Raw genomic sequence first — 24,265 nt, 5'->3', positions numbered from 1 at the left:
TTTCAATTCAGTGAAATTCTCCAGCATTTTACCTTCTATTATAGCTAATACCTGGTTGCTTCCTTTACCTTATTTTCTTGGAAAATTCCTGTGTTTACAACATACTTCTCTGTTAGGATGAAAATAAGCAGTCTGTTGGAAGCTAGTGAAAAATCCTTGCTGAAATCTATCCTAGCCTGAGCAATAGGAAAAACCATATAAGTTTTTTGGGGTTTTTGTGTTCCTCGTGACCAGCAGATCAAGGGAGGTGATTTTCCCGCTTGTGAGATCCCACCTGGAACAGTGTCCAGCTCTGGGCTCCTCAGCACAAGAAAGGTTTGGATTTCTTGGAGTAAGCCCAGAGGAAAGCACAAAGATTCTCTGAAGACTGGAGCACCTCTGCTGTGAAGACAGGTTGAGAGAATTTGGGTTATTGAGCTAGGAGAAGAGAAGGCTTTAGAGAAGCTTCATTCCAGTCCATTAAGAGGGATTTAAAAAGGAGGGAGAGGGACTTTTGAAACGGACAGTTAGATTAGACAAGGAGGGATTTTTTTTAAGGAAATATTAAGGATAATAATTAAGGAGATATTAAAGATAAAATAATAATTGAAAGGGTATATATTTATATTAGATATTAGGAAGAAATTCTTTACAGTGTGGGTGATGAGGCCTGGTAGAACTTGCCCAGAGAAGTTGTGGATACCCCATCCCTGGAAGTGTCCAGGGCCAGGCTGGATGGGTTTTGGAGCAACCTGGGACAGTGGAAGCTGTCCCTTCCCATGGCAGGGGGTAGATCTGGAAGATCTTTAAAGCCTCTTCCAACACAAACCATTCTGTGATTCTGTGCCTCTGATTCAAACCATGCAGTAGCTGGCTGCCATTTAAAAGAGGAATGAGTGGGAATGTCAGTGAACTTCTTTGCTTGGTTCACTGATGAGGTTTTTTTTTTTTTTTTAATCCATAATCCTCCTAAATCTTATCAAAATGTCTCATTAAATTGTGGGTGTAAATTACTTCTCTAATTGGGGAGTTCCTGAATAAATATCCCAAAATGTTGTTCTACAAGTGAATGTTGCAAACAGTTGATGCTTATCAGATTATCTGTGGGATCACTGCTGACAGATAAGAATTGAATCTGAAGCTACATGTTTTTTAAATCTTTTTTGTCCTTCTACATATATCCTTTTAAAGCAGGATTGATGTGCTCTGTCAGTAGCCTGTAATTTGCAGGAAAGCAGGTATTCTGTTTGTCAGTTCTTTTCCTGCTCCCAAGTGCTCCAAAATTTCTTTGCCAAATTCAATCGCATCTGAGAGAGGAGCAGAAGCATCTTAAGTACTCCTGGTTTCAGGATACTTGATGCCTTGTAGAGAAGACACCTCCTTCTTTGGTTAGGCAGAAGTTAATTGATTAAACAGCAAATAATTCAGTTTCTGGAAATGCCCTATTCCTATGGTTTACGTATAGTGGAGTACAAAGGGGAGAAATGCAAGGAAAAAAAAAAGAAAATTAGGGTGACAATGGCCACAGGTGACAGCAAATTAGGCATTAAAAATTCTGCTCTTTGGAGAAAAACTTGGGGTACAGTCCTAGAGTTTCAGGAAGTGCTTCTGGGACGCAGGGAAATGCAGTGTCCTGTTACCCATGACAGCTGCAGTCTGTGGACCCTGTAGATCACCATGGCAGTATTTGGACTGGATGGTCCTAGTGGGTCCTTCCCAACCAATGATTTCCTTTGAGTCTATGATTCTGTTTGAGGAAGAACCTGTCACAGACAAAGATATGATGGAATAATAATTACTTTTGTTCCTGTTCTTTGCTCTTTATAAGGAGAAATCCCTTTTGGATCTGGTCTAAGATAATTTCTCCAGACCAGAAAAATATGACAAAGCAGGAAAACAGCAGCCATGCCTCTCAAGCAAGCAGATAAAAATGCTAATGAGATCAAGAACAAACACTGCTCCCATCCTTTTAGCAGGATGGGCTGATCATGATCTTAGACTATGCTCACATCCCCAGATTTAATGAAAAAATGAACCCTGGTGGAAGCAAAGGTTGCCTTCACAGGCAACTGTTTCTTCCCTGGAGTTTTTGCTGTTGAATAAGAGATTTTTCTGCTTTATAGCCTCAGCCCACCCTTCTTCAGGAGTTCTCCAGCATTTGGAAAACAAGAGGAAAAGCCTGAGCAAGCAGGGGAGCTAAACTGCAGCTGTGCTGTGAACCAGGGGAGTTCCCCCCAGCAGTGTCAGAGCAAAGCTGCTGGTGAACGGACATGAAGGATGCCAGGGCAGCTGTAAATTTGGGACTGCTGCTGGCTTTCAGCTGCTCACTAGCATCTGATATCTCATCCTGCAAGGAACTTGTAGGCCCTGACAGTATCGCCAAGTGCTGTCATCTCTACAGGCTGTCACTGGTGCCAAGGGTTGGGAGAAAGGAATAGCCAGGGATGTCAGAGCTGTGGTTAAGCTTTTAACCTCGTTTCTTGCTAATTTTTTTTTTTTTTTTTTTTTTTTTAATAGGGCTCAGAAAACGATCCAGATGGCAGGCAGGTCAATGTTGTGTTATTATCTTTTCACCTTGGAAAGACACAAAAATTATGTTTCCAAGAAGGAAAAAAATATCTATGTCTTTTTTGCTCCACTTGTTCAATGGAACAGAAATTATATCAAAAGATTTTGGGGGGGGAAATTATTAATTATTTGTTTGTTTCACACAGCTAAAATCATATCATAATATTTTAGGGTTTTGATAATTGTGTGCTCTTGTCGCTTAATCCTTCAGAGCACATTGCCATTAATAACAAATCACAAAGACCCCACAGCTTTTAGGTCTAAAAACTGCAGAAAAAGCCAGGGTGTTCCTCCTTGGGTTCTTATGTAGAAATACCATTTGATGTAGCTTATACTTTAGAAAAAATGTGATTTTTACCTCTCAAGTTTACAGGTCCCTAGCACCTGGGTGTTAATGAAAAGATAAAAACAGGCCCATCCTTTTAACCTCCTGTTGGAACAGCAGCTTAGGAGGAGAGGTGGGTGGGGATCTTCTATGTAGCATTTTTAGAATTTCTCAAATTCACACGCCTAGTTTGTAAAATCCTGCAACTGGAGCCTTTTTGGATGCATCAGCCTATGATACTCAAAGCAGTGGAATTGAAATAATTACCATCTCTCTGTAATTAGTTCTGTTAATCTCATTAGCTGAGCTCAGGTGTTGATCTGTTGATTGTCAACTTGCAACTGCCATGAATCAATAAATGATTGTGTGGGTGTGGTGGTGAGAGAGAAGTGAGAAATTGTGTGGTTTTTAAAGGATGTTTCTCTTTTGCTTAGACTACCTCATTTTCTTATTTGCATCTCCATGTTGTGGACGATTCATTTTTTTGTTCTGTTTTGTTTTGTTTTTAAAGAGCATAGAATTCTGGGTCTGTGGGCTCCAAAAATCCAAATATTTCAGAAGAAAAACTCCACAGTACAGGTAAGAGCATTTTCACTTATCCCTCATCTCTTGTGACACCTTGGGGTGGCATTGCAAGAGAATAACACATCAAAGGAGAGCTGTTCTGAGCCCATGGCCTGTTCAACACTTCATCTTCACCACAACAGTCAATGAAGATGCTCTTCTTGACCAGACTTTTCTAGTTAAGAAACTGGCTTGGTCTTTTGTAGAATCGTAGTAAATTAAGGCTGGAAAAACCCTCTCAGATCATGAAGTCCAACCTTTGACACAAACCCACCACACCCACCAAATCATGCCAAGATATGAGACATGGACTCATTTATTTGAATACTTGCAGGGACAGTGACTCTGCCACTCTTAGGAGCCTGTTCCAATTCTTGACCACTTGCACAGTGAAGAAGCTCTTCCTAACATCCAACCTGAACTCCCTTGGTGCAACATATGGCCTTTTCCTCCTTTTGTTCCTGTTTCTATCCAGCTGTTCCCTGGCAGTTCAGCTGAGATCATTTCAGCTGTGAGACATTGCTGAATTCTAAAATGCTTCTCAATGGGTGACAGAGATTCACGTAAATAAAGGGACATGTCTGAGGTCTCACAGCAGAGCCAAGACACTGTGTGTGATGTGTGTACACACATTTCTGCTGTGGACTTTTGCAGCTCTGCACCTTGGCAGGTGCTGAGCCCTTTCTTTGGAAGGTGAGGAAGTGGCCCGTGAGGAGAGGAGGGCAGTGGATTTAATCTCTACCTGGCAGATATTGAGCTGGGAGCACATTTTGAGATGTTCACCCCCTTCAGCTTTCCCAGAAAGTCAAAAAAACACTTCTGATGTTTAGTTCTTTCTTACTTAACAGGGCTCAAAAAGGTGAGAGGGGTGGAGAGGACAGCAATAAGAACTCTTCATCAAAGATTCTGCTTTTTATTAAACAATTGAGAATTTCAGGATTATTTCTGAGCCACTATTGCAAAATAATTAATATTTCTGAAATTCAGTGCTACCAAGTAAAGCCCAGGAGCAGACACAGAGGTGGAGATTTGTTATAACTATCAAATAAAACAGAGAAAATGAAGTTACTCCTTAAGCACCTGCCTGCTGATAAGAGAAGGTTAAAACCAGAATCTATGTTGGGAAGCAGAATTTCAGTTATTGAGGAATAAGATTAAGGTTGCAAAGAGTCACTATTAATGCATAAAAACGGCAGATGCTACTTCTTATACCAGGCTACTGTAGCCACAGCGAAATTACTTGGTTGTACTTGATTATGAGGGATATAGATGAATTACTTGCTGGGTTGGAAATCTGTAGGCATCCAGGGATGAGTGATCATGATTTGATTACATTCAAGATGAAAACCAGAATCAATTCTCAATCAGTAACATCTTATGTATATAATTGGTGCCTCTGAAGAGCACATCTCCCGAAACAGAGAAAGTTCTGAGAAAAAAAAAAAATCACAACAGAAACCATGTAAATAAGAACATAAGAGAGAAAACTGAGTGTGCTCAAAAGAACAGCTCATTAACTGGTGAGGATGCCTTGATCTCACAATTAAAAAATGGAGAGTTTTAGCTAAAACCTCGTCCTGATTCAGTGACAGATTTTGGGCAGCAACTAGAAATTGAAGGATTTGTCCTGTAGGTGGGGGAGGAATCTTCTCTGCAATCCTCCAGTTCTACATCCAGACTGGAAATGTCCCTGCATTGGTGACAACAGGTTTTGGGTCTGGATCTTTAAGGTCTCTTCCAACCCAAACCATTCTGTGGTTCTCTAATTCCCTCACAATGATACCACCAATGGTATATCCATAATCTGGAATCCCCACGAGGAACACCCACACCCCACCCTAATCTGATATCCCCAGGTCTCAGTGATGACAGATTGTGGCAGAGTTTTGTTAAATACACCTCATTTACTCAAGAGATGGGGCTTAAATAATATAAAGGTAATATAAATAGACAGGTTGTAAGGTCAGCTGCACATTACAAAGAGAAGCTAAAAGCACCAGTAGAAACAATTCCTGGCCTAGCTAAGGATAAAGGTTTGGGATTTGGGGCAGAATGAAAGAAAAAAAAAAAAAAGAGCAGAGAGACAAGTAACTACAATGTGCTGTTTGACCCCAAAAATGCAACAACACAGGACTCAACTGAGAATGAATTAAAGTGTGAGGCTGGACCAGTACTAGACAATATATACACATGTGTATATATTTAATTTTTTAAAAACACTAATTATTGGGATTAATTGCATTGCATTCTGAAATTAACAAGAGAACTGACTGCTGAAGGTGATTAACAATCCAATTGTGAAGTATGAGGTCCTTGACTTCCACAGTCCAGAACACTCTGATGGAAAATGCAGCATTGAGAAATTTCCACAGAATAATAGAATGGTTTGGGTTGGAAGGGACCCTAAAGATCATCTTGTTCCAATCCCCCTGTCATGGGCAGGGACACCATTAAAACATTTCCATTTCAAATAAAGATGAGGGAATATTACCAGTATAGACATCACTAAGGAGGAGAGGAGAGGAGAAAGGAAAGGAAATTCTGAGACCACCAATAATCCCTCATAAACCATTTCCTGGGACATGGTCATATCCACAAAGTTTTCCAATTCTTCATGCTGTTGTTGAGGAACTCATTGAACAGAACAAGTTCTAAGGTGGATTTCTGAAACAAATGTCTGGATCTGACATTTCTGATCTTTGCATCAGTGCTCAAAGTGCTGCAATGAACACAAGGAAATAGAGGTGATGAAAGAGACACAGTCAAACAAATTAAAGCATTTCAATGCAGATAAATGTAAATCCAAACATCTGAGAATTGCAAATATACACCCTGGAAATGGGAAAATGTATTTTAATATGTAGAGAGTGCAGAGGACTTAGGAGTCAAAGCAGATAAACAGTTTGAGATGAGATATTGGTGCAGTAATACGACCGTGGGTCTGATGCAAACCCTGGCTGATTTCATGGCTGTGTGACACTGAAGAGATTGGTCCTGAAATTTCAGTACTGGTTTAAAATGGATGTTAAGTAACATGATGTGGGTGAGAAGACAAAAATTATTTAAGGCTTAGAAAACTCTTTTTCAGCAAAAGACAGAACACTAAAACCTTTAGAAAATTCCAGGAACAGAAAAACAAAAGCCATCTATTAAAAGAATCTTCAAGCTAATGGGAAATGAAACAGAAGAATGTAGTTGGAAACATCAGTTATATTCTATTTAGAAGCAAGGTGTGGTGCTTGGGAGGTTGATTAACCTCTGGAAAAAACAGTCTAATTTCTGAATCTGGTTTGCTGGTTAAGCCTGAACATGGAGTAATAAATACTTTTTAAAAAACACAGTTATGAGATTCAATGGACAGGTAATTGAGCTGGGATATAAGCAATCAGACAGATCTTATAATTACTTTTGAAAATCAATGCATCATCAATGACCTACACAAATTTTTTTGTGAAGTTTTAGAAGCATAAATTTCACCACTTTAACTCAAAAAAGGGAACATTTGATGCAGCAAGGTTGTGCTCTTCTGCAAAATGGAAAGCATCTGTATCGCCTAGATGTTGCACTTGCCCTGAACGTGAGCTGCACTATTTCCAAACAGAATTATCAAAACTGTGTAAATGCATTCTATGTAAATATATTCATAAAATATGTCATTCAAGATAATTTGTTTATATTTAGACCACATGTCAGATAAAGTACTCTAGAAACAAACCATTTAGATAGATCCAGGTGGAGTGTGTTTATTTCTTAAGTGGTGCTGTCTACAGTGCTACATTTAATAAAAGAGTGCATTGCATTGGGGAGAGGCAGGGGAAAAAAAAAAGAAAAAAAAAGGATACCAAAACACGTGGATGTGTAAACAACAGAACTGATCTGCTGAGAAATTATAATTGCAAAAAGCATTTATTGGTTCTCTGGTAAAGGCAGCTAACACCACACTGTTTTCTTTGAAGGCAAAGTATTGATCTGAATAACTGTCAAAGGGTTTCATCACGCCAACCCCCCCTGACTTCTGTGAGGACCCAGAACTACAGCCCTTTGTCACATATCTCGTGGGTGACATCCCTTCCCACGCCAGAGGGGTAAGAACTAAAGGATCTTTAATGTCTCTTCCAACCCAAACAATTCCATGATATCCAAGAGGAAAAGCTTTGCATCACCTAGGGTGAAACAAGGTGTCTTCATGATGCTTAAATGTTCTTTATGGTCTGTGTAGTTACAAAAACTCTGTGAAACTGTCTAAATTATGTCTATCGAATTCTGGAGTACTTCCATGTTCCTGGAAATGATCACTACTCATTGTTACCATTTGGGATGGCTCAAGTAACAATACGTAGAACTCTGCTCCCTTTGGAAGGCATTATAGCAAAGGTTTATTGAAAGACAAGCTCTTTTATGCAGTATTTCAGTACAATGAATGTTATTGGTTGTTTCAGACTAACGCCTCTTAGTAAACTTCTTTACCAGTAAACAACTTGGATAAAACACCAGGTGTCAGGAAGAAGACATCTGCAAGGATTGTTTTGGGTTTCTCCTTATGATTTCCCAGGCCCAAGTGGGATTTTCCCACAGGCTTCGAGCTACTGTCTGGAGCCTAAAATCTATTTTCTGACCACTGCCAGTTCGCACAACTACTCGCCCTCCAAAAAGCCTCTGTAGTGTCAACACACAGGCACATTTTTCAGTTGCTATTCCATTCCCTGCTCTGAGAGAGGAAGGTGTGGTTTCCTTTTCACTCATTTTGGTGTCACCTACAGCAGCTGAGGCGGGAGGTGAGGAGAGACACAGGCCCCTTTTTCCCCCCACGGTTGTTCACTAAACATTTGGAGCCAAGGAAGCTTCTCTTTGCTCCAGAACTGGCTGCAGACTCCAACGATCAGCACTCCAGATTGTTCCCAGCACCATCACCAGGAATCCTTACTGCCCTGGAAGGCAGAAGGAACCTGCCTGTAAATTCATCATTAACATTTCCCATCTGCTCTCGTAGACAAGCCTCGCTTGACAGCAAGACCACCTGCTGTGAAAGCATGCCTGGTTTTCCAAGAATTTTCTCCTACAATAAATAAATAAAAAAGTCTGAGAGCAGAGAAGGACTTGGGGACACTGGTGAGTGGAAAGCTGGCCAGGACCCAGCAGGGTGAAGATGGAGCCCAGAGAGTCAATGGCACTGTGGGTGTGGCAGGATGCCTCACCCCGATAAATGTCACCTGCTTGGCTTGGAACCCAGACAGAAGATAAAAACAGGACAAGCTGTCTGTGCTGAGTTACCAGTGGGGGCTTTTTGGTGCTGAATCTGCTAAAAAGCCACTCTGGGTGGTCATTTTCAAACACACATCTGACCCTCTGAAGTGAGGGTTGACAGATAAGCTGTTAAACTGTCCTGAAGGCAGCAGCTTCCTTACACTGTAAATCCAGAATACCTTTCATACAGTCAAATTCTTCCATTTATTTATGCCTCAAAGTACATGGAGCTTTTCCCTGGGACAATTCTTTATGGTTGCTTTCCAGGGATTGAGAGGAAGAGGGAGAAGTACCCCAAAAATGAAGAGGGAGTGCTAACATACATCACCCTCTTCTTGAAGTTTTTTTTTTGCTAGTTTCAATATATGACTGCTTTACTGTTATTCCTTTAATACAGTGCACTTTGCCCTTTAATGTTATAGTCAATTATTGTTTTTAGCTTTTATACCGTGCAGTAATTCTGATTCAGACCTTCTGTCTGTTCGTTTGTCCAAACAAATAAAGCATCTTTCATAAATAAAGCTGATTTATCATCATTAAAACTTACAGGACAAAGTTTCAAAACTTAAACTGCTAAGGCTGAGATTGGATCCAGCTGTCCCCTTAACTCCTCTCTCTGAGCAGGTTTTTGAAAGCCAGGGAGTCTTTTCAGCACCTCATGAGTCAGCCTCAGGGCTTCTTTAATAAACTTTGAAGCTCCTACTCCATCCATGACAGGGACTGCAACAAAAGCAGTGTGGGCAGTGGGAGAGGGAGGTGACTCTGCCCCTCTGCTCTGCTCTGCTCTGCTGAGACCCAGCTCTGTGGGCTCCAATACTCACAAGATATGGACCTGTGGGTCCAGAGGGGAGCCAAAAATTATCAGAAGGATGGAAACATTTCTCCCATGAAGAAAGAATGAGAGAGGCCGTGTTGTTCAGTCTGGAGAAGATGAGGCTCCAGGACAATATTTTTGGAGCCTCCCAGGGCCTAAAGGGGACTTAGAGAAAGACAGGGACAGACTTTTGGTGTCACTGGAGTGATACAGGGTACAATGGTTTTAAATTAAATGAGGGTGCATTTAGATCTGACATAAAGAAGAAACTTTGTTTGCAATGAGGGTGGCAAGAGACAGGAACAGGTTGTCCAAAGAAATTGTGGATGTCCCATCCCCTGGAAGTGTTCAAGGCCTCATTGGATGGGGATTTGAGCGACCTGGTCTAGTAGAAGGTGTCCCTGTCCATGGCAAGGAGACTGAACTAGATTACACTCAAAAATCCCTTCCAACCCAAACCATTCTATGATTTTATGATACAGAATCACTTTGAAAATGCCATAAGCATATAAAATAGTTTTATGTTTAATCTGGTCCTTCTCCAGTGCCATTTATTATTCAGCACTAAGCCGAGTGCTGACTAAATCTGACCACAGAGTACCTGGCAACTTTGTGCCCACAATTCAACAGCTGGTTTCAACCAGCCCCAGAGAGAAGAGCTAAACACTTCTGAAGAGAGGCAGTTTGCAGTTCTGCTCCATTAGCCAATTCCAGTTTTTGCCTCCTCAAGAAAAATCCAAGTCAATAATTCTCTCTTTGTCAAAGTAATGAACACATTTCACCACAGCTGAGTCCACAACTGAGAGACTGAAGCATCCCCTGCTGTAGACAGAGAAAAACTGTTGAGAGGAAGGAAAAACCCTAAAATCTCTACTACTTCTGGAAGGGAAGAACTGCTGGCAAGTTCCATATAAGTTCACAATTGTTCAAGAAAAAGGATTGAGTCATTTGGTGTCTGAAAAAAATCTGTTTACTCACTTTTTTCAGGTTAAGAGGGAGAAGGAAGAGGTACTGACTTGGCAATTTTTAAATGGTAAACTCCTTTCAAAGATGGAAGTGTTCCCTTTTTTAATGGAGTTTGTGCCACTGACGGTGTTACTACATCATTTTCCACTCTACTATTCCAGACCAGCACGGGTAATCAATCATTTACTTATCACACCAGCAAAACAGACTTTTCTTGGAAGGAGTGTAAAAAGTACTACAATAAAGCAATTTTGCCAATTTGAGTGTTCCACTTGACAACTATTTGCATAATAAGGTTTTGCCAAGATAAGAAGATTGGTAATTTTCAGCAGTATGGAGGGGATTGAAGTTTTTAAGCTTTTTTGCCCACTATCTACACACTCACAGACCTCCGCTCTTGATGTATGGTTCTTTTTAAAGTACTCCATCTGTCTCCGTTGTGTAATGAATTCTGTCACTCTCAATTGTGCTCCTGAGCACTGAGCAGTGGAAGGGAGTTTGCATTTTGATTACAAAAAGGTACCGTCAGCTCTTATTACAATGGAAAACCCATCTCCATGTGAAATTTTAAGGCACTTACAAGCTTAGTCTCCCCCTCAGAAGCTGCCTGTAGATCACACTGTCACCATCTGACAGCGAGAGCACAGGCATGGGCTGCACTGCCAGAAGAGAAGTTCAGAGAAATGGGAGTAAATCCAGTTTCTTCCCTAAGAAGCTCATGGGAGGGATACAGCAGTGCTGTCATGTAAAAGTTGTTCCACGTGCAGCTTATGCTGGAGCTCTCACGGGCTATCTGGAGGAAAAGGGTGGCAGGAGGAGATCAAACCTGTCAGCTTAAGTCTCTTTCCATCTCCTCACCCTCATGAGCCAGTTTATCTCATCCCAAGACTTGTCAGCAGTTTTCTATTTGGGATAGTGGGAGGGCAGGAGAAAGATTAGCAGAGCTTTTACAGGTTAAGCATTAGCATACTTTTAGGGGCTTTGACAGCAAAGTGCTCAAGAAGGATTAGGATGTTAAGGAAAATGTAGAACACGTCTGCACCATGCAGTGGGAAGAGCTGCACAGATGCTGGGCTGGTGAGAATAAACCTCCTCAATGTGATGCTGTGTGGAACTTAAACTGTCACTCCTGCTAAAGGACCCAGTAAAGAAAACCACCATAGATCAGCCTTTTCCTAAACACTCTAGAAGCAGGTTTGCAGATTCAAAGTGTTCAGCCAGCTCAATGGGCAAATTTTTAACCCGATATTAGCTCCAGGTGTGGTGCAGGTGGACTTATCTGGATGAAGCAAACATCCATGAAAACACATGAAATGAGCCTCAATAAGTGTAGCTCAAGATGCTGAAAGGATAAAGAGAAAGAGGTTTCCAGTGCAAACACCAGATTTTAAGAGAACATGTTTTGGTTTGCTGAGGGAACCCGTCAGTGGATCCCATGTGAGGCTACTCTGAAGGGGAATGGAGTTCAGAAAATATATCAGAGTTTTAAAGACAGCATCCTCCAAGCACAAGAATGGTGGGAATGGGGCATACCAACACTCAAAAAAACAATCAGACATATCAGAACATGAATCTGGCCTTGAAGAAAATTCCTGACAGGCTCCAGTGCACAAAGGCAGGACTCAGGGGGCAGAGGCAGCAGATTTTGAGCTGGAGTTTGAACTGCAGAGCTGCTGAGGTCCCTTTCAGCCTGAATTATCAACCAATCTTATGCATTCCCGTGGAAAATCATCACCTACCAAACCTAAACCAAAAGCTAAATAACGTGGGAAATGAAGACATCCTTTCGTTCACAGTTCTGGATTTGTGTGTCCCAGGTCCATAGTCCTACATCTGGGGGGGAATAGTCCCACACAGCAGCACGGGCTGAGAGCTGGGATTTCTCAGCCTAGAAAAGTCACAGGTGTATTTTATCCATGTGTATTAGAGATAAATGTGAAGGGAAGCCCTAAAGAGTTCCAGGTGAGAGAACAAGAGGCAACGGGCACAAATTAAAATAGAAATTTCATTTAAACACAGGATTTATCATTCTTCTTGTCTTGTGAAGATGTTCAAACATGGGAACAGCTTGCCCAGAGAGGCAGAGGAGTCTCCATTCTTGAAGATATTCAAACCTCAGATGAACACAGCCCTGAGAAACCTGCTCCAGCTGACCCTGCTTTGAGAAGAGGGCTGGATTATGCTTTCTCCAGAGATGCCACAAATGGAATTATTCTGTGATTGTCAGTGCATTCCCACTCAGCTCCCAGGCAGACATGGAGTCCCTAGTCTTGACCCAACAGGCTGTTCTGCTTTGCCACCCCTCTGTCCTCTCATTGCAGTGTCCCAGAGAACCCTTAACTGATTTCAGGGAGCAGTAAGAAGAGCACTGCACAGTCAAAAAGTAGTGGTACCCAAAATGCAGCCAGTGCAAAGCCACAGAACACATGGGGCAAAATAAAACACCATCCAGAGGCTGCAAATGCTGCTGTTCACTGCTCTCCAATCTGGGCTACCAGCTGTCATATTAAGGTAGGAACTGGCATGATAACAGTGTTAAAACTCCCTGTTAAAACTACATCTGTGCCTCCAAACCACTCTTCCACCCCTCCCTTTTAAATCCCTTTGTAAAACCCACTTTATGGCTGACAGCCTCTTATATACTTAGCAATAAAGAGGTTTAAAAGAAATAATCACAATAACTAACTAATAAACATTCTTCATTATTTCGAAGATGATAATAATCCCTTGCACTTGCATTGCACTTTACGTATTCAGGCACTTTATAATCATTAACTAATTAGTCCTTGCAAAGCTCATCTAAATATTATTATCCTGTTAATGCAGAAAGAGAAGCTGTAAGAGAGAAGGTAGAGAATTTGCCTAAGGGCATACATCAAGCCATTTGCAGAGCCAAGATTGGAATTCAGCTCTTTGGCATCCTAATCCTTGGCTCATATTCCTCTTGCTGTCTCTGATAATATGGGCTAAATTACGTGATAGTAGGATCATTTTCTTTAATACTCATCCCTAAATGCATGGTGTGGAATATTACATTTCACCTTTTTGTTGTCCTCAGGATCACTTATTTCTTTCTCCCTCTCCTTCTGCTCTGATAATTTCCTCCTGCCTTTATATCATGAGGAAACCTTAGTAGCACCCATGGCCTAGCTCCCATTTCTGCACAGGAATAATGGACTTGGCCATGCTATCCATGCATAAAAAGGGCAAAATTCAGGCATGCACCTTTGAGCAGGCATAGGAAACTCCAGGTCTTAAAGGAATAACCTTATTGATGGTTCACAGACAGAAACCCCATCATATACAGCCCTTTGTTATTCCTCTTTTGATGCCTCAGCTTCACAAGGAGGGGTGCAGGCTGATTTACCCCAATACCTTTTATACCCCCAAAATAAGTGTGAGGACCAGCCCTTTTCCATATTTTTTTTCCAATAAATTGAGGATGCTGGTGATCACAGAATCATGGAATAGCTTGGGTTGTAAAGGACCTTAAGGATCATCTCATTCCAATCCCCTGGCATGGACAGGGATACCTTCCACTATCCCAGGTTTCTCAGAACTCCAGTCAACCTGGCCTTGGACACTGCCAGAGATGGGGCAACTTCTCAGAGTAACCTGTGCCAGGTCCTCACCACCCTCAAAGTAAAGACTTTTTGTCTTAAAGTCTAATCTAAACTTACTCTCTGCCAGTTTGAAGCCATTCCCCTTTGTCCTGTCACTCCAAGTCCCTCTCCATCTTTCTTGTCATCTCTTTCAGGTACTGAAGGGCTGCAACTAAATCACCCCAAATCCTTTTCTTTTCCAGGCTGAACAATCCCAATTCTCTCAGTCTTTCCTTAAAGTGGGGCTGCTCCACCTCTCTGATCATCCTGGTGCCTCCTCTGGACTCCTCCAGCAGCTCCACATCCTTCCTGTGCTGGGTCCCAGGGCTGGGGCAGCTCTGCAGGTGGGGTCTCAACTGAGCAGAGCAGAAGGGCAGAATCCACTCCTTTAACCTGCTGGTGTTGATGGGATTTGGGGGAAGGACCCTTTTTTTTTTTTTTTTTTTTTTTTTTTTTTTTTTTTTTTTTTTTTTTTTTTTGTGGTTTATTTTTCCCCACTCAGATAATTTATACAAGAAAACCAGACCTTCACATGAAAGCATCACATGGCAACTCTGAAACACAATGAAGATTTTTTTGTTTTGGTTTGGTTTTTTTTTCCCACTGTCATATAAATCCAGACTGTGGGAATTATTCCTACACAAGAGATGCTAAATATCTTCATGGTTGGAAAATATGAGGAAAAGCACAGAATCATAGCGCAGTTTGGGATAGACAGGAGCTTAAAAGACCATCTAGTTCTAAAGCTCTTGCCAAAGGTAGTGACACCTTCCACCAGAGCAGGTTGCAAGATGTAGTGGAAAAATAATGGGGGGAAAAAAAAAATAAAAAAAAATAAAAAAAAGAAAAAAAGAATGTTTCCACCAGAGTATTAAGCACATGGTTAGCATGGTTTAAAAAATGCCTGAGCTAGGGAAAGTGGTGTCAGGGATGTATCATCACATGTCTGTCCCTGCTGTTCTCCCCACTGAAATTTCGAAGAAAGAAAATTTTTTCCAAAGTTTACTTTCTTCATAAAAGTGGTTTCTTTTCATAAAAGTTTTCTTTCTTTTCAAAGTGGTCATGCATGGTCTATGCAAAAACCCTGCCCAAATTAACCAACTTTGAGGCAAGTCCTGAACTCCTACTGTACTCTGTCAGTACATTCTCATTCTCGTTTTATTTCCTGCAGCTGTCATGCTAATTCCCTAAGGTAATTTTAGTTAATTGAAAAGGAATGATTGCCATTGAAGGCACTCTTCCTAGCGAGGTAAATAATGTTTCTTCCCTTTACCTTAATGTGCCACTGGATTTTGTTTAAAAATTTAGTTCATTTTAATTACATACCTTTTTATAATTGAAAAGAAAAAAAAAAAAAAGGGCAATAAATTAAATTATTATTTTCCACACCAGTAGGGATGATTTTCTTAAGGAAATTAAGCTGGTTTTTCCCTGTGACTGTGTCTTCCATGTCTGCAGTAACACTCACGTGCCTTTCAGCCTTCCAGCATGGCCCCTTTTGCCATTGATGAGGACAGAAAATCAGACTATGATCCTGCAGCCCAAAAGAGTAAATCTGAATTAAAATGTAGTGGAATCACCATCCCTGGAAGTTTTCAAAAAATGTGTGGATGTGGCAGTTGAGGACGTGGTTCAATGGTGAACATGGTGGCGGTGCCGGGTTGGTGGCTGGATTAATGATATCTTAAAAGTCTTTTCCAACGTTAATTATTGTGTAATTCTATGAAATCACCAGCCAATGATAAAATTTGAATGGGACATGATGTTTCTGTTGAATTATTCAGTGAAACAGAGTTCAGGCTACCTTCACGTGGTATTTGCTTTTACATAAAATTGATAGAAACTTAATACAACCACTGGCTGACCTACAGTCTCTCATGGCAGGCTACTCCAACCAACTTGAGCAGATTTTAACCTGAGCAATGCCTTTAGACATTACATTGCACTGATGCAACATTTAAAATTTATTATTCGCCATTCAAATCACAAATTTCACACCCTCATGAGCTGTTTTATGGGGAAAAAACAACAACAACAACAACAACAAACTAAGGCCATGGATGTATTAGTTTTACTTCCAGTGACTGACTGCAGATAACAACTGTAACAAAAACAGTGGGGAATTCCCAGATAAGCTTTTCCATGATGTGGATTCACACACAGGGTATTTCCAACAGAGTCAGTCTGGCATTCTGCACCAACAATCCATGAGCCAGTGCCTTCAGACATCTCAGCTACCCCACGAGTATCCACTAATAGCAGTTACATTTGAGGTTAGACACCTTCTTTTCATTTAAAAAAATTGACTTTGTTGTTGCTCGGGTATTGCTTCGTTTCTCCTCAGCCCAATGCTGTCCCTGCTACTCTTCCTGCTGGAACAACCCGGGAACACTGAGTGTTCACTCATAACAGCTCATCTGAAAGGTGTTAATTGGAAGGTGAGGTGTGGAGGTTTTTCAGCTGCTCTAACCTGACTGCAAGGTTAGATTAAACTTGTATTCCCTCTAGCAGTGGAGAACATTTGAACTAAGAATTGGGAAGGACTCAAAACTCCCTGATGGCTCCTAAAACTCAAGGTCAGCTCCAAACAGATTACGGGAAATCAATCTCTGGTAAGGAACAGTAGATAAATTAGCAAAATAACATTATTTTGGGCTTGGTGCATGTGCTTCCCATAACAATGGGATTGTATTTTTTAAAATACATTATCTCAACTGAAATCCATATCCCTTTGGGGAAAATTTCCATCCCAGTCCTGTATCACACACCCTTCATTTGCCGTTGTGTTCCATGACCATGGAAGCTTTACAAACCCAGTGTAGTTTAGCTTGAAGAGGATGTGGTGGGGTTTTTTTGTTGTTTGTTTTGTTTTGTTTTTTGCAGTGAAGAGAGGGTGGAAAATATGAGTAGAAGCACAGAATCATTAGAGGGTGAAGAGAGGGTGGAAAGCTGAGGGAAGCATCAGCCTGAAGAAAGCTGCAGCACCCACTGCAGAAATTATAAATATATGCAAGCCAGAGGGGCTTCTGATGGCAGGTGGAACAAATTTCTTTCCCGAGTTTTTAAAGCCTGTGTGCTGCATCACAGTCTGCAGTGATAACCAATCTCAAACACTTATCACAGGGTATGATGAATTTCTTATTGAAGGAGTCTTTCTTTCCCCACTAGGAGCCCAGATGAATTAGTTTAAAAAAGGCAAATCATATTTGGATGGTGTAAATTAGTTACAGCAAATCCTGATGCTTTTTACAGATAATTCATAAACTGTTTTTTAAACTGAAGTGACTCTCCACTCCCTTCTAGCTTGTGTGAAGGCTGAGTGTGCCTTGCGTACTGTGTCTTGTGTCTGGACCTGCCTTCCTTGAGGATATTTAGCCTTTAGGTGGACACAATAACCACGGGAAATTTCCCATCTGTATTTCTGAGGCATAGATTTATTGTCCCTTTTTTTTTTTTTTTTTTCCCCTTTTTTTTTCCTTTTTTTTTTCAGAGCAGGCTGCTAGGATTTAAGGACAGGTGTTTTTCCAAGTGGGCTTGTTACAGATCAGCTCTTTAATTACACCTACTAAAGAAGTAATGCACAGTGATACCCTGAACTTGTCCCTAATTAAAAATACTGTACTTAAAGCTTGCATGATTCCCTTCTGCTGAAATATTTAATCAGGAGATGAATAAGGCTCTGGAGCCTTGATTAATAACAGGACCAAGTGCTGTGCAGCTGAAAATGCCAGGGTATTAAATTTCCTTAAGTCACCTGGTGTCCCCATCTAATAGAGATCCTGGCAATGTTACTTATGCAATAGCACAGAATAATTGAGGTGTAAAGTTATCGGTCCCAAATGAGACAAATGATCCCAATTCTCCTGGAGACAAGTCTGATGTGGATGTGTGCACTAATGTAATAGACAAGATCCCTTTGTAATTGCATCATTAAATAAAACAAATGGCCTTCTTTGAAGCAGTACTCATGGAATACAATGCACAGGTGAGATGCATTAAAATCTGAAAAAAAGATCCAAGTACAAGGGAGTTGGGAAAGCGCAGAAATAAGTGTCCTAAACAAAAACAACACAGATATGACAGCCCTGAAAGTAAGATGAATTTTCAAAAGAACTAATTATGCAAAGAAGAAAAAGGTGTCTGATTCTTTTACTAAAAGTGCTGGGCTTGGATCAAGCAACGAAACAAACCAAATATAATCCAAAGCTTGTGGATATAAGCCTTGTTTTCTCTAGGCTGGTTCGAGAACAGCTGGTGGCAGAACAGATTCACAATTCTCAGGAGGTATGAACAGTTAAAACTAAAATATTAAGAAGAAGAAGGAGCTTTCCTAAATTTTTAGGTACAATCTCCTCCTCTTCAAGAGAACTGTGTCATGTAATCATGCTTGGCTATTTCACTGCACTTAAAATAATGCAACATTATTACTTTAAAGGCATATAAAGGAATGAAAGTGGTAAGAAATAATTCCACAACAGGTCCCAGGTACCACTAAAACAGGTCCCAGGTACCACTAAAACTCAGTTAAAGGCTGGGCTTTATGATCTTGGAGGTTTTGTCCAACCTTAATGATTCTATGATTCTGTGATATGGGAAGCACTGTCACAGGGAGCAGTGCAGAGTCCTGAATTGAGAACTGCAGAGGGGAGGCTGTAAAACTTTTCTTGGAATGTGCTCATGACTATGAATTTTTAGGAGCGCACACTGAATCAGGCACCTGCATTGGTGCCCTGACCCCTGCAACTGATCAGAATGCACCTCAGCCTGAGTCAGATTGTGTTCCCTGGACAGGCTCAATCCAAATTTAGCATGAATTTACTCAAGGGTACGGTATAAGTGTTTGTTCTTCCAGTGCCACTGATCTGAGGGATAAACAGTGCCCTTCAGCCCTTCATTAGCTCTCCCCTCATGTCATATAGAGACAAACTCAGGTCTGAGTGACTTCACCGAAGTGTCAGGTGCAGGAGCTCTGGGTTTGGTATTTGGGAGGTAAACAGCCAAATTTCCATGTTGGAAATTCATCCATGCACTGCCAGTGCTTGCATTATCTGAGCTGTCCCATATGGAGCCAGCCAGCACAATTCAGTGCTGAGCTGCAGATTGCAGCAGGCAAAAATGCCTTTATTCGGGTAATACCCTCCTCTCCCCATCATGTCCCCTCTGCTCTTGCCTGAATTAGGGTTTTTTTTTGCTCAGGGTGACCCAAAATACTCTCTCTGAAGTCCCCACAGTGTCTGGTACAGTGGCAGTAGCCCCTCTTAGCACCAGAAATATCTTGCCTAACACATCTCATGGCCACACCTGTCTTTTCAGGAACCTGTACATTAATAATTTATTCTCACCCTGGAACGCACAAGCTTTTTCCTTTCTCAATTTCAGCTGATGTGGTACCATTTTACACTGAAAATTATTAGTCCCTAAGTGAATAACTTGGTACTTTCTGTTAGGAAATGTATTTGCAGCTTCACTACCTGGGGTAAAAGTATTCCCTGTGATACCCTTTTCTCCCCCAGAACTCCCAATACCTCCTGACCGAGCACCAGGCTAGAATGGGATGTGAAAATCCTGAACAAGAGCAGTCCCAGTTTGCACTGCCAATTCAAATCCAGCTGATCATATCTCAGCATCTCCCCTTAAACTAGTGCTTTATCCACTTCTAAGTGTTTTCTGTAATCTCCAGCTTTTTCAAATTAAGTATTCACTTTCCAAGTGATAATATATCAAAGAGCTTCACTGATTTTTTACATGCATCCCATCAGCTTAATTTCCTTATCTAAAAGCTCTTGAATGTTATCATAAAAATAAATATTTAAAAAATAAAAAATTTGTCTGATTTAGCAAATGGATGATGGTCCCTAAAAACAGATTACACAGAAAAATACAGATAACACATCACTATATGATTTTGATCTATAGTTTCTATTATCTAATCTAGTAATTCCAATATGAAACAGCCCATGAATTAAAAGCTTCTGGTTTCCACTCCATGCATTGCCTGCATACCCTTAGCAAGGGTTGTAATCCTTGCAAATGCAATCTGAATATGATCCCTGAAAGACAAATGATGGGGAAATTATAGTGAAAACAGTTGTAGCCAAAGAAAGAAAATCTCTTGTGACTCCATCTCCAGATAATAAAGTGTTATTGAATTTTTAAATTTTTTGTGTGTTTTATGGGGAAAAACAGTGCAATAATTCTTACACTGCAATTGCAGTGTAATAATTCTTGTGTTGTTTTGGCATAGGTAGAATTGTAGTTGGAATCCAAGTTTTAATGACTGTGGATGTTTAGAAGCCTCGTAAAATGCATGATATAATGTGCACTTATAATAAATACTGTTAATCAAGCTTATGGCAGTACTAGAAAAGGGGCCTGGAGTACCAGGCAGGGTACAAATACCACCAGTCCTTTAATAAGGGATTGGAGCTGAAGCGGTTGCCGTGAAATAGGTGAAATCAGCAGAGCGACAGAGTTCAACTTGGTGTGTGGGACAACAAAGAGGATGACACAGCTTCATCTCCCAGCACTGGTGGAAGTCTCAAAGCCACGACAGAAAATGAGCCAGGCCCTGGGGATCCCTTTTCCATGCCAGGCAGAGCTCACACCTGAGTGGGACATGTGAACCTGCCTCCCAAAATGTGCCCATCCTTCTCCTGCCCTCCCCCACTGCCAGGCTGCTGAGGCCCTGGCAGTCACTTCCAAGACGTCCTGCCCAGCCAGGCAAGAAGTGATCAAAGAAGAGGAATTGCGTAAATGTTTCTCCCAGGCCTTGATTATCGCTTTTAATAAGCAGATTTTATGTGAGCAAATTAATTTGTGTTTCTTCCTTTATATTTTCATTGTGAGGCTGAAGTCAATGCCATATTAGAGGCTGAAAATAATCCACTCAATGGTTATTATATTTATTATTTTTTTATTATTATTTTTTTTCTCCCTCTTAATGCAGGCAGCTTAAATACATAGATCACTGAGGAATTTGGCCAGGTTTTAAGACATTAAAGTGCATGGAAAGTGAAGTAATTCTTCAAATGGATATGATGGCTTGGATCAGCAATAGTGTGGCCATCAAGACCTGGGCAGGGATTGTCACTTTGTGCTGGGCAGTGGTGAAGGGCGCACCTTGAAACCTGGAGACAGATTTGGGCCTCTCATGATAAGAAAGACTTTGAGGGGCTGGAGCATGTCCAGAGGAGGGAATGGAGCTGAGGAAGGGTCTGGAGCACCAGGAGCGGCCGAGGGAGCTGAGAGGGCTCAGCCTGGAGGAAAGGAAGCTCAGGGGGGACCTGCTCACCCTCTACAACTCCCTGACAGGAGGGTGCAGCCAGGTGGGGGTCAGTCTCTTCTTGCAAATAACAGGCAACAAAACAGAAATGGTTTCAAGTGGTACCAGGAGAAATTTAGATTGGGTATAAGGAATAACTCCTTTGCAAAAGGGGTTGTCAAGCATTGCCACAGGCTGGCCAGGGAAGTGGTGAGCTCCCCACCCCTGGAAGGATTTAAAGATGTGTAGACGTGGCACCTGGGTACGTGGTATGGTGGTGGACCTGGCAGTGCTGGGTTGACAGTTGGACTCAAGGATCTTCAGGGTCTTTTCCAACTAAGCAATTCTATAATTCTACTTAGGAAATAGATCAGAACATGAAGACAGGAATCTATACCAATATGGGCCAGTGAAAAATGGACAGAATCACAGGAATGTTTTTCCCACTGCTTTCAATGTTTAAGTTAAGATTGCTTCATGGATTCTCCTCTTTGTCCCTGATTTTTCTCCTTTGACCTGGTCAAAGATGAGCAAGCTCTCCCGCACCAGAGCTAGGGTTACTTCTCTTACCCAAATTCTATCAAGTACCTCTGCAAAGCAGCACAATTTAAGATGCAGATGTTTCCTTAGAAGGGTTGCTAAAGTTACCTAAGACTGCCTGCATTAAAAACTGTGGCTCCCAAATCCCAAATCAAGATCAGGAAAATGTGTGTCCCTAAAGACAAAGCTTTGGCATCACCCAGATGGTGTTTCAGGTCTTTCTTGCGTTTGGGTTACAATATGATAATGATAAAAATGCTTTTGCTCCCTCAGGTCTCAAGACATGAAGAGATGGGCACTTCCTAACAGGGGAAATCCTGACATTTAAATGACTCTGTGACAATTTGGGGAGTGGAAAGTCATGGAGTTTTCCTGGAGAGCCTAGCCCTGGATTTTAGTAAGGAAGCAGTCAATCCGTGGACCATAAGTTGTTAAAGAATTTGGGTTGAATTTTGATTGGCAGAAATTCTACCAGCAGTTTTTCTTAATTCAGATCATAATTTGCCATAAGATTTTTGAGGCCTAATTAGACTAAACCAAATAGCAATTACAATTCCATCCCTTATGTTATTCTGCTGTCACAAAAGAAGAAGAAAAACACTCAGATTTTGTTTGATTTTAGCTTTGTATGTTAATTAAGTCTAAAATGAATTTACATATTTTTTTCTTAACAAAGTGTCATCTTGTCACACCTCCCCCAAAGAAATTACAGTATAATTAAAGAGCAAACATAGTGAATCAGATGAATTGCATCTTCAATTTGCACAGAAAATATTTGAACGAGACAAAGGTAAAGAATTTTTCCCAAGATTCACTGGACATAAGTGGCATCTTTCAACAATGGAAAATGGAATTCCGGTGTCCAAATTGTAGTCCGAGTATCCAAGTGTGTTTTCAAACAAATATTGCATGTTTTTCCAGAAGAATATAAAACTTCCCTTTCCTTCAGGAGGAACAGAACTTACACATTCCAAGATTTGGCACTGCAGTTTGCAGAGATGAGATAAACCAAGAAATTGTAATAAAAAATCTGTCTGTTCTAATATAATCCTATATTAATCATTTAACAAATGAATAATATCACCATAATTAAACTCTCCATAAAGAATATGCAAGTATTGGAGAAACTAATTGATTAAATTCTAGTTTTAAATCCTGCCACACATTCATTTTCTCTGATTTTTTTCCCCCCCTATTTTGTAATATTGAACTTAGTCCTGTCAGGAATGTTTTATCTCTCTGCTTGTCTGCTTTCCTGACTTTTGGAAGTAAAATTCGCAAACCTGTCCACTTATAACTCACTGAATCCCTTGAAGATACAGGGCAGATAATGTCAACAAATGGCTCTCTGTGTGTTCAGTGAACTAGAAGGCAAAATTTTGTACCTTAAGAATGCTCTTGTTGGAGCCCAAACTAGTGGAGGACTGTGGAAGGTTAAGTAAATTGAGAGAGACTGTCAGCGTTACAGGGGCTTTCTGTACGTGGGAGTTTTACTGAAAATGCAGTGCTGAGACTGGCAGAGCACAACAACACTTAAGGTCAGATGATTCCCTTTGAATTTTATCTTTGCTGAAAAAAGTAGAAAGCAACATGAATGAGGAGGGTCTGCTGTGTTTTACATTTTGCTGTGAAATCCTATGTCTGGGAGAGAAAAAAAAAGTGACAACTAAAGGTACTCTGCATGATGTCGCCTTGCCTTGCCTGGCCTTGCCTTCCTTTGCTTTATTTACATTTCTCTGCATTGAAATGCTTTCATTTTTTTGGATGGATCTTTCTCATCCATATGTCCTCATGTTCATTGGCACTTCACAGATGCACAGAAACCCAGAATGGGTCAGGCTGGAAGGGACCACAGTGGGGTCTTCTGGCCCCACGCCCCTGCTCCAGCAGGGCCATCCCAGAGCACAGGCACAGGATTGTGTCCAGATGGCTCTGGAATATCTCCAGGAAGGGATACTCCACGCCCTCTCTGGATGATCTATTCAAGTGCTCAGAATGAAGTTCTGCCTCATGTCCAGGTGGAACTTCCTGGTCATTGGTTCCTGCCCATTCCTCTTGTGCCATTGCTGGGCACCAGGAGCAGAGCCTGGTCCCTGCTCTGAGCCCTCCCTGCAGACACTGACGGACAGGGATCAGGTCCCCTCTCAGTCTCTTTTTAAGGCTGAACAGCCCCAGGTCCCTCAGCCTTTCCTTGTAAGAGAGATCCTCCATTCCCTAACCATAATTGCAGCCCTCCATAGGACCTGCTCCAGGAGCTCCATGCCATTCTTTTATTATCTCTATAACCCTGACATGAAATCATTAAATTCCTGCCCAGTCTAAATCTTAAAATGTGGCATGGAAGACCCCCAAGTATCTGTGCCTGTAAAATACCCCAGAGATACAAAGGCAGCGAGCTCCAC

At 41.2% G+C, this 24,265-nt stretch overlaps 1 protein-coding gene and 1 long non-coding RNA gene across 2 annotated transcripts in view; one reads left to right on the top strand and one right to left on the bottom strand.

Moving 5' to 3' along the window:
• Positions 1-24,265, bottom strand: part of TSNARE1 (t-SNARE domain containing 1) — a 275,941-nt gene that overhangs the window by 79,727 nt on the left and 171,949 nt on the right. The gene's annotated exons all lie outside the window — the stretch shown is intronic.
• Positions 3,388-8,393, top strand: LOC120761359 (uncharacterized). Its single transcript, XR_005703611.2, has 3 exons — positions 3,388-3,451; positions 7,393-7,521; positions 8,197-8,393. It is a non-coding gene; the product is annotated as an uncharacterized LOC120761359 (long non-coding RNA).

The sequence above is a fragment of the Hirundo rustica genome, chromosome 1 (assembly GCF_015227805.2).
Source record: "Hirundo rustica isolate bHirRus1 chromosome 1, bHirRus1.pri.v3, whole genome shotgun sequence".
Classification (NCBI taxonomy): Eukaryota; Metazoa; Chordata; class Aves; order Passeriformes; family Hirundinidae; genus Hirundo; species Hirundo rustica.
This window is presented reverse-complemented; position numbering and strand designations above follow the sequence as displayed.